Source organism: Manis javanica, chromosome 11 (assembly GCF_040802235.1).
Source record: "Manis javanica isolate MJ-LG chromosome 11, MJ_LKY, whole genome shotgun sequence".
NCBI classification, from domain to species: domain Eukaryota; kingdom Metazoa; phylum Chordata; class Mammalia; order Pholidota; family Manidae; genus Manis; species Manis javanica.
The window spans coordinates 13181982-13198889 of NC_133166.1; the positions used below are offsets into that span (position 1 = coordinate 13181982).

At 45.1% G+C, this 16908-nt stretch overlaps 1 protein-coding gene across 2 annotated transcripts in view; it reads left to right on the top strand.

Moving 5' to 3' along the window:
• RAB30 (RAB30, member RAS oncogene family) overlaps positions 1 to 16908 on the top strand; it is an 82281-nt gene that overhangs the window by 34752 nt on the left and 30621 nt on the right. Inside the window, exon 1 of one of the 2 annotated variants that reach the window (XM_073215948.1) lies at positions 2769 to 2791. The exons of the other annotated variant lie outside the window; for it this stretch is intronic. The gene's annotated coding sequence lies outside the window, so the exon portion shown is untranslated. Of the gene's footprint in view, positions 1 to 2768; positions 2792 to 16908 lie in introns of those variants that run through there. 2 annotated transcript variants of the gene reach the window in all.

Consider the following 16908-nt stretch of genomic DNA (forward strand, 5'->3'; position numbering starts at 1 on the left):
ACTGTGCTTTTCCTCCCGTCTTTCTCATAATACATGGAACATCCATCCAGTTTTTCAAACCAGGAACCGAGGAGTTTGTTCCCTTTACCATTCATATACAATCCACCAGCCAGTCTTCTTAGTCCTATCTCCAAATATAAAATCCGTCTCTTCTACCATCGTCTCTCCCCTGATTCTTAACTCTTACTCCCTCCCCCCACTCCCTCCCTCCCACAGCACCCAGAATGATCACTTTAAAGCACAAATCAGATCATGACCATCCCTAATTAAAACTCTTCTTTGATTTCTCATTACCTTTATAACAAAATCCAAACTCTTGTCTGTGATCAACAGGCCCTGCCTCTCCTCAGACATTCTTTTCATTGCTCACTCAGCCATGGTCCCTGGTGGCCTTTATGTTCTTCAGTCCTGCCAGGCTTTTTCCTGCAGCCAGCCCATGTTCTTCTTTATTCTGCTTGTGCTTTTCTTCTCCTAGCTTTCCAAATGGCTGACTCATTCTCATCTTGCAGGTCTCAGGTGAAATACCACTTCCTTGGAGAGGCCTCTCCTTATTCTTCCAAGGCCCTATTCTCATCATTTTGTCCCAGCCTTTCAGATCTGCATTGTCTTCTCTCCTCATGAGAATGTCAGTTCTTTGGGGCCTGGGCCTATCCTGTTAGCAGTCAAATCCTCTGTAGGTGCACAGGGGCTCCCTGTAGAAGGTGCTCAATAAATATCTGAGGAATAAATGAATGGCTTCATGATTGCCTGGATGTCAGGGTGTTGGAATCATATTAAAAGTGGATTTGATTCTGAGCTTTGTGATTTGGGGCAAATTATCTGGGCTTCAGTTGCCTCATCTGTATAAAAGCAATCCTATGTACGTCATAGAATGTTGTGAATATTAAGATACTGGCTGTGAATGTTCCTGCCACAGACCTGGCACATACTAGGTGTTCAGTCCACTCAAAGCCTGCTGCTTACTTCTGAACATGTGTAGAAGGGTTCTGTCGAGTTCCAGCCTGATTAGTGGAACTGTGGGGTGTGTCTGTGGGTGTACGACCCATCAGTCTGGGTGTGAGAGGCCTGTGACTCCCCTTAGGTAATGCTCACCTGGCTGGGAAGACATTTCTAGCCCTGGATATCAGCTGGTGCATGGAGTGATACTCAGTCTGATAACCCAGAGTAGCCAAGGCCAGAGCCCTCACCGGGGTGCTGAACACAGACCCCAGAAGACTAAGTAATCAAACCTGATGTTGTGTGGCCCATCTCTCGTCAGGATGGGTTGGATCTCTGTCTAGACAGTTGTTTCCCTTGGGAAATCACAGTTGCTCTAAGAGATGGCACGTGGTCTCCTGTTAGGAATACAAAATAGACCTGGGAGCTGTTGAGGGGGAGGAGTTGCAGTGAGGTGTGTGGGCCTGTCGGGTAGAGCCTGCAGAAAGGAGCTGTCGGCTTCTGTACTCTCTCGCAGGCATCTCGGAATCATGGGGGTGGCCTTCTTCACACATGCAGTGTCACTGAGCCCACTGCCCACAGGAAGGTGGAGATGTTAGTGTTAGCCTTACCAGAGCCAGTGATTTTGGAACTGTGCTTTGAGGAGTGCTTTGAGGAATTGAATGGTGCCCCTGAAACATGGATTACCTGCTGGGAAGGGGGGCAGAAATCTCTGGGCACTTTGCTTGCTTGGTCTGATGGCCTGGTGGTTCTCCTGTGGAGGCTGCTAGGGTGCGTGTTTTAACTTGGAGGCTCTACAGTTAGACAGACCAGTCCTGGCAATGTCATGACCTTGGCCATTTACTTAACATCTAGCCTGTTTCCTCATTGCAAATGGGAACAGTAATGACCCTGATCTTATCTGGTTGCTGTGAGGATTAGATGATATCATGCACTCAAAAATCTTAGATTAGTTCTAGGCACATAGGGGATGTTCAGTAAATGATCATTCTTTTTATTAGGCAGGACAGGTCAGAATTTTGAGTTTATTTCTGATGAGTCTCACCCATATTGAACTTTGACTTAGTTCCACACTTGCCAGCTGTGTGCTTTGAACCACTTATCAAACCACTGTCTGTCAGTGTTCTTATCTGTGACATGCGGTTTATAATTCCCACCTCATAGTGGAGGTCGAAAGAGATCAGAGCTTCTGACACATAGTAAGTGCTCGAAATACTCATTTCCTCCACCTCCAGGTTCTTGAGTATCTGAAATACTGTCTGTCCCTTTAAGCTTGTTAAGATTCCTCACTAGCCTTGTATGCAGCTGTGTTCAGAGAGCTTTGGCAGAAGGAAAGAGGCTTTTTTTTTTAAATGACTGTTTCATAATCTGTTGGCTCAGATCTGTTGCTGCCACACCCTGCCCTTCTCAGGGTCCCCAGGTCCTGTTGCAGTTAGCGTGTGCCTTACCTCTCACCTAAGTGACCCTTGGAGAGTCGCTGCTATGGAAGATGTGGCTGAGTGAAAAATGAATTTTCTTCCCTACCCTTTGAGGTGAAGCTGGCTCGGGATTCTTAGCTGCAGGGGGAGGGGCTGTTGGGCCTGGACTGCAGTTGGACTTTGCAGCCAGGAATTTTCTGGTTTTCATTAAAATTCTCTGGCTGTCTTTTGGGATTGCTCCATTGGCTATGCCTATACGCTGGAACTGCTAATACTGTTTTCTCAGCTACACACCCTCCAAGTCATCCTTGGCCCTGAGGATGAGAAAAAGCTGAAGATGGGGAACAGACTGGCAAGGGGTCTTGCTAGCAGTCTTTGTGATGAGGGAACCACATCTACATCTATGGAGCTTGAGTTTTGCCAAGTCTTCAATACAGGTAGGGAGGCAGACATAGCCGAGTTGGGAGCGGGTAGCAAAGGGAATTCCCTTGCTGCTTACTCCTGAGGACAGACTTACTCTTGAGAGCAGGGAGCTGGCAGCTGTCAGAGGGCCCCCAAATGTCGCATCTGCTCTAACCATTTCTCTGAGGTGCTAATACCCGCATAGGCCCAAGGCATTGGGCTTGGGTGGCAGTTTTCTGAGGGTGACAAGGCTGAATTAGAGTAAAGAAGATTCAGTTTTTAAATGTTGATTTCTGAATTAAGCACAAGAGGGAGAAATCTCACTTGGGATTAAAATTTGAATCTGAAAACCTAAGTTCAAATCATGACTCTGCTATTGTCTTGCTGTGTGACCTTGGGACAGTTACTTCCCCTGGAAGCCTCAGCTTCCCATGGGACGGTATTAAATGTGAGGGTTAAATGAGATAAATTATGTAAAGCTCTTGGCATATCATGTCTTCTCAGTAGATGGTAGATGATGTTATAAATTGGGCTACATTTGACCCATCACTCCAGCTCACCAAGTTATATCCCACTTCTGTCATCTAAAAACATTTGTTCTGCATTCTTCTAAGCTTTGTGTCATTTAAGAATTAGAGTCAAATGTGTCCCCTCAAAAAAAAAAACCGGTAAGCTGACTTTCCTCCCACTGGAAAAATACATCAAAACCATATTATTTCCCATTGAGAGGCTTTCAACATTGGATATTTCATCCCTAGGTAACTTAATAGGAAAAAAAAAAAGGGCTTTTCCTATCATTCCTGATGGATAATGAGAAAGCCATTTTAACTAATCTTGGGTTTTCTATGTCCCTTGATGGTACTCCCAAGAGAGCATCGCTGAACCTCCCATTTGCCATCCAAGTAGATTCTGTTTCCAGTCTTTCCTCCTTCTACTATACTCCTCAAACCCTGTGTTCTAGCTGGAGTGGACTGCTCACACAAAAAAAATAATTAAAATGAAAAATAACTACCAAAGATTTATAGTTTAAAGTTGAATAACAAAATGAAACTTCAATTTATAAAGTTGAATATATGATTGCTACCTTAGAAGCTGCTTATATACCTTCTGGCCCAAAATCATGTCCACTTCCCTCCTCACCAGGGGCAATTATTATCCTGGCTTTTGTGTTGATCATTCATTCCACCCATGTTTGTATTACTAACCTATAAATTGTTTGGTTTTTTGAAACAAAAAGCAAGCACACATCTAGTAAACTTTGTGAGAAAAGGGCAATATTGCTACTATTAGATCTAAAAATGTACTGAGCTGATTCAGGTTTATAGTCATATTTTAGCTTCTGTAGGGGTTACAAAAGGTCCTAATGAACAGTTAGGAAAGGAAAGGTTATGAGTGAATCCTAGGAAATTTAAGACTCACCATTACTGGGGCATTTGACTGGGCTGTAGTAAGGGCTAGGCGTTGGACTGGTGGGGTATGGTCAGACAGGGGATTGCTCTGTCTTCTCTACTTCTGGTTTCTCTGTGTCCTACCTCCAGCTTTCAGGAAGTAGGTCAGAGCAAAACTGTTGAGTGGGATGAAGTGAATACCATCAGCTTAACCCAGACAGAGTGGACGGGATGAGCAGATACTTCACTAGCACTTGGTCAAGGCAGACAGAGTTGGAAAAGAGTCTGGACCGCGTTTACCTGTCATTCTTTATCGGGTTCAGAGGAGAGCATGCAGTACCGCCTATGGAATATTCTTACCTGAAAGCTGACCCCTAAGTCTAATCAAGCCTCTACACAGCTCAGCTTTGATTTTATTGGAAAGATGGGGGGGAAAGAATGACAAATTACGCTCTGAGGAAGCAAACAGGTAAGTTCAGAGTGTTGTACAACTGTCTTGGCTTCTGCACCAAGTCAATGGCATGAAGAAAATAATGTAACTCAAGAATTATAACCAAATATAATATATGAACCTTATTTCGATTCTGATATCTATGTATTAGTTTGCGATAGCTGCCACAACAAAATATCACAGACTGGGTTGCTTAAACAACAGAAATTTATTTCTCACTGTTGTGGAGGCTGGAAGCCTGAACCGAGGTGCTGAGAGGGTCGGTTCCCCTGAAGCCCGTTTCCTTGGCTTGCAGAGGGCCACCGTCTCCCTGACTCTTCACACATGAGGCCTGGTGTGTCTCTGAGTGTCCTGACCTCGATTTCTTCTTGAAGGACGTCAGTCAGGCTGGACAAGGGCCCACCCTAACAGCCTCGTTGTAACTTAGTTACCTCTTAAAGGCCCTGTCTCCAGTTATAGTCACGTTCCAAGGTACTGGGGTTTAGGGCTTCAGCATATAAATTTTGGTGGGGGAGGGGACACAATTCAGTCCATAAGAATCTGATTATAAAAAGGCTTTTTTGAGATGTTGGGGAAATTTTATGATGGACTAATATCAAGGGGATATTCCTAATTTTTCTAGCTGTAATAATAGTATTACAATGTTAGAAAATGGGTATAGAGATGGATTCTGAAGTACATAGAAATGTAATGATATGACATAGAATTTGTTCTAAAATATTTAGACAAAACAGAAAAAAGGGGATACATTAATGCAACAGGCCAAAATGTTCATAGTTGTCGAACCTGGGTGATGGGTATCAGGGGCCTACTTTTGAATATGTTTGAAATTTTTATCATATATTTAAAATATTTAGGTAAGTAATACCCAAGAGCATTTGATGGCAGTGGGGCTCTAGGTTGGTGCTGACCATCTCCCATATGTCTGTCCCTTGAGTTACACTTCTTCGGTCTTAGGGTGCCATCTGGGGGTCTTCTGCCCATTCCTACTAGATCCTCTGTTTCTTGTACACTGCTTGGTGGAGGACATCCTCCAAGAGCTTCTTAAGAAAAGGTGCATGGACTGTGAATTTCTGAGATCATATATACTGTAAATATTCTCATACTTGATCCATAGTTTGACTGGGCTTGCATTCTAAGCTGGAAATCATTTTCCCTAAGAATTTTAAAAGTATTGCTCCATAATCTTGTTTTTATTCATACTGTTGAAAAGCTGGAAGCATTCTTATTTCTGACTCTTTGATTCTTTTTTTCTGATTGTCCCCTCTCTGAAACTTATAGAATCCTCTCTGTCTGCAGTTTTCTGAAATTTCACACAGTGTTTGGTGTGCTGGACCCATTCAACCTGGCAGCCTGAAGTTTTATTGAATTATATTGTTACAATTTTTTTTGGTTTTTTCTTCCTTGGGAATTTCTCTTACTCAGATATTAGACCCATGTACTGGTTCTCTAGAATATTCTTAACTTCTCTCTCCTGTTTTCCATATCTTTGTCTTTCAATTTTATTCTCAAGAGTTCCTCAACTTTATCTTGCAATCATTTTTTTGAGTTTTTAAAATTTCTGCTATTAAACTGTCCTTTTGAAAAAGTTATGAGTTTTTTTTTGGTTCTCAATGTTTCCTTTTTATAGTATTCTATTTTCATTGCATGAATGCAGTTTTATTTCATTTCTGAGAATATTAATGGTATTCCTCCCTACCCCTACACATATAGAGTATCTGTTTCTTTCAAGTTGCTTTTTTCTGTTTGCTGTTGTTTCTGTCTTCTTTAGAAGCTTTCCCAAGATGTCATTCTGAATGGGATCCTTGGCTGTGTTGCTCCCAGTCAAGGGCAGGGGTGGAGGAAAATTAAAAAGTCTGTCAAGACCTTGACATTATTGTAAGTGAAAGAAGCCACTCACAAAAGGCCACATAGTATATGATTTCATTTATATGAAATATCCAGAATAGATAAATCTATAGGGACAGAAAATAGATTAGACTTGCCTGGGGCTAGAGAGTGAGGGAAATGAGGAGTGACTGCTAATGGGTAGAGGGCTTTCTTTGGGGTGATGAAAATATTCTAGAATTGATTGTGGTGTGATGATTATACAGCTCTGTATATATACTGAACACCACTGAGTCATACACTGAAAAAGAATGAATTGAATATGAGGGTTCTATCTTAATAAAGCTCAATATTCTATCTTCATGCACCATCCCTGGGGTGGTGGTTGTACACTCTGAATATAATAAACACTGCTGAACTGTACACATTAAAAGGGTGAATTGAGTTCGTGAGTTAAATCTAAAAGCTGTCACACACAAAAAAAGCTGTCAGGAAACTGCATATGGGGTGGAGATCATTAACTCTGAGCCTCACCGTAGCTGATCTGGGTGGGCCGCCGGTTGGGAGCCCTGAGGCAGCGGGGCAGGTTTTGCCCATGTTCACCCCTGGGGAGTCTCCCACTCCTCTGTGCGGGGTATGGTTCTCCCTGCCTGCTCCGGTCCTCCAGAGGAGAGGGAATGTGAAAATCTGTTGCACTTCACTTTCTGTAGACAGTACCCTGCCTGTTAATGGTCCCTTTCAGCTGAGATGGGTACTCGGAGCCAGAGACACACTCTTAACTTGTTACTATGGAAAATATCAAAGATGTACAAAAGCAGAGAGGACAGTCACTTAGTCCTATCTGGATATGAAGGTCCTATCACCCAGGTTCACCAGGGACTGCTTCATGGACATTTTGGTTTTGTCTGTCCCCCTAAACTGTTTCCCCAGATTATTTTTAAGCCGGTACTAGACATTTGTGTTTTGTGCTTGCAGAGACTAAGCCGCCCGGGTTCTGTCAGTTGGGAGAGGAGTCTAGGCGTCTTAACTTCTTGTCAAGCGGCTTCACTCTTGTCTTCTCTATCGCAGCACCCCACGCCCCTGCTTGAGGAGTGCCTGCTGCCACCAGGTCTGGGCCTGCGAAGGAGTCTGTGGTTGAAATCAGTGGCATTCTCAGCTTTCCCTGCATCTGGGCTGGGACTCAGATTTCTGGAGTCTGCTAAGTCAGTTAATATTTGTTCATCTGCTTCCCAAGCTTCCAAAATGTGACACCATGACCCTCTCCTTCCCTGTACGCATATGGTTTTGTTATTAAGAAACAAAGCACTCAGCTGCATTTTTGTAGGGTTTCAGGAGTAAGTGAAATTAGAGGCAGCTGTGCTGCGTGCCACCTTCTCAGGAAGATCAGCTGCCTTTTCAGTTTTGCTCTATCGTACCCAATTCTCCTCAGCCCTAGAATCCTATTTTACTTACTTATATATGTATTGATTTTTTTTGCCAGGAAAACTCTTTTCCAGTCTGAGAACTTAGAGGAATCTCCTTACTTTAACGCATCTCTCTTCTGACCTTAAGTCCAGGCAAAGCCGCATCCCTGCATTTGTGCCTCGCTGGCACCCTGCGCTCACCTCTTATTATAGAATTGTTTGCTGGCGCTTCGCCTACTGCACTGCAGTTTGTTTACGTGTGTGTCTTCCCTGTTGGCCTGTGCAGCAGGATTTCTGAGCAGGGCCATGTCTTGTTCTTCTCTTTATCATGAGCACAGGGCCTCGCTCCCTGTAGGTGTTTGTTCACTCACAGGCTGGATATTGAGGGCTGCACTTCCAGGATGGGGCCAGACAAGCATGCAGTGCCCCCTTTCCTTCTTGCCCTCTATGGCACGGCTGTCTGGTGAATATTCAGGAGCAGAACAAGCCTTGTCTGCTTGTTATGCAACGTTCCTCCCTTTGTTTTCAAGTCTGGTGTTTTTTCACCAGTCAGCATGTCGGCCAGAGAGGGGAGAGTGGCTCTGGGAGTGTAAACATCTCACCGAAGAAGGAATGGACTCAGATGCCTCATTTCCCTCCCGTGATAGAAATGCTTGTGGTCTACACTGGCCTCAAGCTACAGAAGAAGCAAGTTTTGTTCTGTCCTGACCGTTACTTAGTTCTGCAGGGTCTTCTGTTGCTTTTGTCCTTCTGGACAAATTGCCAAGAGAGTTTTTAAATTGATGATTCTGTTGTTAAATGAATCCAATGTTAAGATCTTATCTATGAGAAGTCCTGTTAAAATGTAAATATATCACTTTGAAAGGGTAACACTTAATCTACTGTTTCTTAAAATATGTTCTTCAAGATGGTATAAATATCTTCCGGGGAAACAAATAGAGAACTAGTGGTTAAACACATTTGGGGTGCTGTATTATACAAAATAGGGTTCCTTACTTCAAAACTTCTCGGAGCCTTGCTGAGATGCATCATGAAACCCTCCAGAGGGGCAAGTTATAGGCAGCATTTCCTAAATTTACTTTAAGTTTCATCAGAGGGGCAGGAGCATTTTGGTGTGTTCTGTGGAACACACAGCTCTGGAAATAGCCTCTCAGCTTAAGTCCATCCTTTGAGGTCCAGTTGAAATGTCACTTCCTCAAAAGCCTTCCTGTCTTCCCCTAGAGACATAGAACCTTTTCCTTCTTTGAACCACACTGCCTTCCATTCAGACAGTTTGTGTAATTGTCTCCCTACCTCCTCCCTAGCCCCCAGTAGATCACAAGTTCTTTGTCCATGTTGTATCACTTACCCTGCAGCTGGGACATTGCCTTGCACAAGATGCTCAAGACATGTTTTTCAGCACTGCACTGGTGCCCTTGCTGAGTCAGCCTCAGAGTTCAGAAGGCACTGGCAGGACTGGGGACCCAAGACAGGTCTGGAGCTCCGGGCCCTCACAGCTAAGGGATATGGATGTGGGGGAAACCACAGAGCGAGGACACAGTGCCAGTGTAAAAGCCTGGTTCTGAAGGACAGAATAGGAAAACAAAATCAGGAGATGCTGAGAATATAAATCAAACACGCTGAAGGCCAGTTTTATGCCAGACACCCTGTGGTAAACTTTGAATATTCAAACTTAATCCCAACCTTTTAAGTAGTTGACATTCTTCCAATTTCATACATGAAGAAGTGGTGCATCAGAAAGGTGTAGCAGAAGTATGCACAGGCACTGTGCTGGGGATACAAAAATGAATAAAGCCCAGTCCCATCCCCATGAAACCTTGTTTTATGGAATAGATAGTCCTGTAAATAAATAATTATAAATGCTGGGGTAACTGCCATGATGAAGCTGTGGACAGGGTAATATGGGAAAACCAAACATGTATGGGCTGGCAAGGGCTGGAAGGTGACAATCAGGGAAAACTTCCAGGAGAATGGTGTCTGAGCAAAGTGGAGTGAGAATGCAGGCACTAAAGGGACCGAGAAAACAACAGCTGTGTGTGTGTGTGTCTGTATGTGTCTGTGTCTGGCTCCGGGGTAAGGGGGTTCCTGGCCCGTGTGTGTGTGTGTGTGTGGCTCTGGGGGAAGGGGGTTCCTGGCCCGGGTGTGTGTGTGTGTGGCTCTGGGGGAAGGGGGTTCCTGGCCCGGGTGTGTGTGTGTGTGTCTGGCTCTGGGGGAAGGGGGTTCCTGGCCCAGGTGTGTGTGTGTGTGTGTGTCTGGCTCTGGGGGAAGGGCGTTCCTGACGTGGGTGTGTGTGTGTGTGTGTGTGGTTCTGGGGGAAGGGGGTTCCTGGCCTGGGTGTGTGTGTATCTGGCTCTGGGGGAAGGGGGTTCCTGGCCTGGGTGTGTGTGTGTGTGTGTGTGTGTGTGTGTGTGTGTGTCTGGCTCTGGGGGAAGGGGGTTCCTGGCCCGGCTGTGTGTGTGGGTGTGTGTCTGGCTCTGGGGGAACTGGCGCGGGGGTGTGTGTGTGTGTGTGTGTGTCTGGCTCTGGGGGAAGGGGGTCCCTGGCCCGGGTGTGTGTGTGTGTGTGTGTGTGTGTGTGTGTGTCTGGCTCTGGGGGAAGGGGGTTCCTGGCCTGGGTGTGTGTGTCTGGCTCTGGGGGAAGGAGGTTCCTGGCCTGGGTGTGTGTGTGTGTGTGTGTGTCTGGCTCTGGGGGAAGGGGGTTCCTGGCCTGGGTGTGTGTGTCTGGCTCTGGGGGAAGGGGGTTCCTGGCCCGGGTGTGTGTGTGTGTGTGTCTGGCTCTGGGGGAAGGGGGTTCCTGGCCTGGGTGTGTGTGTGGGGGGAAGGGAGTTCCTGGCCCGGGTGTGTGTGTGTGTGTGTGTATGTCTGGCTCTGGGGGAAGGGGGTTCCTGGCCTGGGTGTGTGTGTCTGGCTCTGGGGGAAGGGGGTTCCTGGCGTGTGTGTGTGTGTGTGTGTGTGTGTGTGTGTGTGTGTGTGTGTATCTGGCTCCAGGTGTGTGTGTGTGTGTGTGTGTCTGGCTCTGGGGGAAGGGGGTTCCTGGCCCAGGTGTGTGTGTGTGTGTGTGTGTGTGTGTATCTGGCTCCAGGTGTGTGTGTGTGTGTGTGTCTGGCTCTGGGGGAAGGGGGTTTCTGGCCCAGGTGTGTGTGTGTGTGTGTGTGTGTGTGTGTGTCTGGCTCTGGGGGAAGGGGGTTCCTGGCCCAGGTGTGTGTGTGTGTGTGTGTGTGTGTGTGTGTGTCTGGCTCTGGGGGAAGGGGGTTCCTGGCCCAGGTGTGTGTGTGTGTGTGTGTGTGTGTGTGTGTCTGTGTCTGGCTCCAGGGGAAGGAGGTTCCTGGCCCGAGAATTCCTCTATGAAACCAGTGACACCAAAATAAGTCAAGGGAAAGGGTATGTTGGAAAAACTGTTTTTATTGCTCACAGCTTGCCTAAATTTGCTGGCCAGGCTCAGCACCATCCATCACCTGCAGCTGCAGCTCATGCTCTGCCCCCCCCATGGCAGGCTCTCTGCTTCCCGCCAGCACCTTCCGGGAGGAACTCCATTGGCGGGTCCTTGGCGACTGGCAGATGCCAACCAATTGCGAACCATGAATGAAGGGGAGGAGAGAGTGGCTGTTATCTCTCCACCCCTTGTCGCAGATTGATGAGAGACTGCAGTGGTAAGCACCTACTGATATGTAAATGAACTAAGGCTAGGTGGCAGATGCTGGAAACTGTCATTCACTCCACAGTGTGTGTTGGGGGGATGCCATGAGTATATCATCGTTCCTGGAGTAGGAAATGTGAGGTCGGTGAGAAGTGAGGCTGTAGTTGACAAGAAGTTGAAAGCAAGTTGAAGATTTTTGAACTTGATTTTGAAAATCAGGGGAAGCCACTGCAGGGCTTCCAGCAGAAGACTGCACTGTCCAGCACATTTTGGTTACATACCCAGGTAGTGGTTGGTAGGTGGTAGTGTTCCCATTTTCTAGATGGGAGAACTGAGGCTCAGAAAGTGACTTACCCAAGATCACTCAGCTTGTCAGAGGTGGAAGAGCCACAGTCTCAACTCACCCATCTGCATCATTCCACTACCAAGCTACTTCTCAAAAGTTAACAGTGGCCAACAATTGTATTGAATTTCCTCCTGAAAAATGCTCATACTCTCACTCTGATACCTGAATCAAAATAGTTTTAAGACAATATGATCAAGAGGTAAATTTATGTTATACTAGGTCTTAGTGCTATAAAATTTCAGAGAAGGAGAGATCAGGGAGGACTTCATAGGGGAGATGGCTTCTATTTTGCCCAGAAGGAAGAAGATAATGGGAAGCCAGGTGAGAGAGAAATGGGGTGGGAAGGATGGGGATGCGCCACCATGTGGTAGAACAAGAGTGGGCATGGGAAACGACAGCCACTGCTGCCTAGCATTAACTGTAGTCACTTGCTTCATTAGATAACTATGTAAAGAGGAAAGAAATGAAATCACCATCTACCTTAATTTCCATCCTCACTTTTGCTGAATGTAAATACACAAGTGGCATAAAAAATATTTTTAGTACCTTATTACAGTCACTAGAGAGTTGATTCCCTATGGTGTTCCACTTTATGCTGCACTGTGATTTATCTTAGTGTCTCCATCCTCTTTCAAATCCACTCTGAACATTAAAGGGTAATAGTTGGGGTCCCTAGTAGGACCACAACCAGATGTGCAAACATAAATGACATTTGAGAGAAAATGGAATGATAGAAGTCTGTATGACACAACACGAGCTTGTGTGCACAGAGGAAGGGAGTGTGTGTGCGCGTTGGCTCTCCCGAGTTCTCTTCAGATGCCTTCTAACTCTGCTGATTATCTTCAGCCTGGAATTGGAATCTTTTGCAAAGCCACAGTATTATATTAGAGTCAATGGTGTGGTGGAAAAGGATGCACTTGGGCGTCAAAACAGACCTGGATTAGTATCCCAGCTCCCCTGCCTACCAATTCTTTTATGTTGGGCACATTATTAACTGTGTTAAGACTAAGTCTTGTAGATCTTTGACCTTATAATTATGCCCCCTCTCTTTGCCATCATGAAATTTACCCTCTTTGCTGGATAATTCTCAGTAGCAAATACGCATGCTGTAGTATTTCTTATCTGAAAACAACCAAACCAAGAAAGAATCTCAAATGTTTTCTAATCTTGTCTCTTAAATATTACAAAATAAATTCACTATTTAATTTAAAACTCTGTTGACGTTATATCCCCCTCTAGCTGTATTCTAGTTTCCTTGTTCTTTTTCTCAGTAAGACTTAAAAGCTGTCCATGGTTTTTGCTTTTGCCTTCTTCCCCTCACTCTCATCTCTTCCTGTCGTTCCACCGGGACTGTCTGTGTCAACCAATGACCTTCATGTTGCCAGGTTGAAGGCCAGTGCGTTGTTTTAATTTACTTATTCTCTCAGCAGCATTTGACAAGGCTCCTCACTTTTCTTTGATGTCTGCTTTCCTGGGGGTCTTCCTACCTCTTTGGATTTGCCCCACGGCTCCTCTCCTGAACCTCTGAGTGGTAGTGTGCGCCCCATGTTCTCAAATGGCTTCTGTTTTCTAACTATTCACTCTCCATAGATATGCTCTTCTAATCCAATGGTTTTCAATAGCATTCTTTTGCTAATGACCCTCAAATTTATATCCTCATCCTCAGACTTTTTCCTGGAACTCCAGACTTGGGTCTAGATAGATGTCCAGGAGGCATTTCAAATTTAATGTGGCCGAAAGAGAACCCCTGATTTTTGTCTCCACCCCAAACTTTTCTTCTTTCAATCTTTCCCACCTCAGTAAGTGGTGCTACTATCCCCCTGTGTACTGGAGCCAAAATATCTAGGCATTACCTTTGATTTCTTTCTTTCCTCCCCATCATCACCCAAAACTTCTGGAAGTCCTACCTTTTCTATCTTCAAAAACATCCCCAAATTTATTTCCCTCCCTCCATCTCTACTACCAGCACCCTAGTCCAAGCCACATCAGTTCTCACCTAGTCTGTCTGCAGTAACCTGACAGTTTTCTTGCTTCTACTTATATCCATATTAAAATACCTTCCATTTACAGGGACCAGGGAAATATTTAAGAGCCCTTAATCATTTTATGTCACATTCCTTAAACCTCCCTCACCCGCTGTGGCTTCTCATTGCACTGAGAATGAAATCAAAACTCTTTGCTCTGGTTGACAGACCCCTACAAGACCTGCCCCATGTCTGTGTCTCAGCTCTTTTCTCATTGCCCCCAGCCTCACTGTTCCCTTTTTGATTGTTTGAAAATGCCAAGTCCATTCTCACTTTAGGGCCTTTGCACTAGCTGTTCCTTCAGCCTGAGCTGCTCTTCTTCCAATCTTCATGTGCTTGTCACTATCAGATGTTTTTCTTACTCATTTATGTATATGCCCATTTCCCTATTCATTCATTGCTCTACCTGCAGCCCAACTGGAATGTATCCTCTGTGATGTTGGGGGCTGGGCAGGACTTGTCTGCCTGTTTAGCACTATATCCTCTGCTTCTGGATCAGTGACTTGCATAGTAGATGCTCACGACAAATGTGTAGAATGAGTGAATATGCTTTTTTCATCTGCAGAATGCAGAGGCTAGTTCTTATGTCTCAGAGTTGTTGACAACTTGCACTATCAAATTTGATAATGCTTGTGAAGTGAATAGTTCTATGTCCAACACATTGTACTTAATAAATAGAAAATATGTTATTTTTTTAAGCATCTGTCTCATAGACATTCAACAAAGATTAATTCTCTTTCTTGTAGTCTGGGTTCCTGGCAGTATTTTATATTGAAATAACCTGTACTCTGGACAAGGTGGAAGACACTTCCCAATCAGCTAGGACTCTATAGTTTTTTCCTGAAGAAAAGGTTTTAAAAGTGCTATTCAAAGGCTTGTCAATGTCAGCTCATTTAGAATGATTATTAACATCACTTCTGTCCCTTTTCCCTAATATACACAGAGACACAGCATTATAACAAGATGTGGCTTTCTCTAGGGAAATTATAATTTTCTTCTTCTTTTTGGTTATATGATCTTTGCTAATTAATTCTCCTTAGGATCAAATGTTTTGGGGTTTGATTTCCTCATCCTGGTGTTTAGGTTCTCTGAAAAGTATTCCCAGCTTTTGCATGTTTTGATCACTATTTCTTTTGTATTTATTTAATAAACATTTATGGTCTACTGAGTGCCAGGCAATGGGTATACATACAGGTATTCATAAGGGCCGCTGTCCTTAAGGTCTAGTGGGAGAAGCAGGATACATAAGCTGGGGAAGGTAATAAAGTTTCTATGAAGAAGGTCTCCGTAGAACATAGTGGGGGCACACAGGAGGGAGAAGGTCTCCGTAGAACATAGTGGGGGCACACAGAAGGGAGTAGCTGACTCGCATGGAGGAGGCAGGAAGGTTTCAGATACACATGGTTGCTCACCAGCCAACTAGGAGAGAATGGTTGTATGAGTAAAATGTGGAGGGAGGAACCCACCTCAGGGTCTGCATGTCTGGGAGCCTGGCCTGGCTGTGTGTTCACAGCGCTGGTGATAACTCAGAGGTCACGAGAAACAAAGCCAGAGTGATGGGCGAGGCCTGGGTCATGAGTGGCTCTGGATTCCCAGCCAGAGAACTCAAACTTTCCCCAACAATAACAGTAACAGGAGCAGCACCTAACATGATTTAAGTGCTTCCTATAAACCAGGCTGTCTTCTTCGTGCTTAATTATATAAATTCCTTTATTCTGCACAACAGCCCTATGGGGTAGGCACTGTTATTGTCCCTGATTTACAAATACAGAAATGTAGGCACCAAGAGGAGAGGGAACTTGCTCAAGGTCCCCCAGCTCACCAAGGGCAGAGGCCGGTTTCAGGCCCAGGCAGTTTACCTCTTCCTTCGGGCATGTGCTTCCCCTCACAGCCGGCTTTGTGCAGGCGTTGGGAGCCCCTGAGGAGATCTAAGTGCAGGAAACACATGGCCAGGTTCATTCTTTGGGAAGGTTGCAGTGGAGTGGCATTGCATCTCATACAGGGGTTCGTGTCTAAAAGCCTCTAAAGCAAAAAAAAAAAAAGAAAGAAAAGAAATGCAGAGTTAACATTTCTCCTTGAAGTGAGGAGTATCTGAGTGAGGTTTGCTGCGTTGGCGGGGGCATCTCATGTCTCAGTCAGCCCAAGGCTGCAGCTTTCCCCCCTGGCTTGGATCCGAGGGTGGTGTTCGGCAGAATGCATGTCAGAGATGAATAGTCAGTTTGTGTCGAGGGGCCCCGTTGTTTGGAAAGCACAGAAGTGTCACACACACAGCCCCTCCATGGCGACAGCAGGCTCAGCCTCCCTCTCACTCTCCCTAGGGCCCACACTCGCTCAATGGGCAGCAGAGCCTGTGCACTGCTTAGATGGTGGTTTTCCCTGTCCCTGGTTCTCTCCCTGGAGGAGTCCATTGTGCTTTGGGTGTGAGGTAGGCCTATGTGTGATGATAGCAAAGTGACCTTTACTGGCCCAATGAAGGTCAGGACAGATGCACTGGAGAATGAGGATGTAAAGGATATTAAACATCCTGGTAGACCTAATGACCAATTGAATTCATTCCCCTCAAGTTTTTTCTGATCTGAAAACTTAGTATGGCAGTGTGTCTTTCTGTTTTCAGAGTCTGATAAAATTCCTTCTAAGTTCCAACTGTGTCAGCTCAGTAACAAAGTACTCTCTGTGCTTCTGGCAACTGAAACAGGCTTAAGAGACTTCTGCAAGTATTAGAAACTTTGGTCTATCCATCTGTTCTGTCACAGTGGTGCAGCGTGTCTGTGTTTTGCTTACAAAGCATTGTATTAGGCCAATTTACTTGATCACACTTGGAAAAAAATACCCACTACTGTGTCCTCTTAAAGGTTTCACGTTCAGTTCACTGATTTTGTAAAAACTGAAATGATGTTGTAATTACTTGAAACATTGCCATGATGATAGCAATAAAAACCAAATCAAACCACTCAGTGCATGGGGAAAAAAGGGACGAACACATCGTGGATGCTGACAGTGGTTGTGCTCCTTGAGGAAATTTGTTTTCCCCTTTTCTGTGTTAAAAAAATGTCCCTCTACTATGTGCAACATGTTAA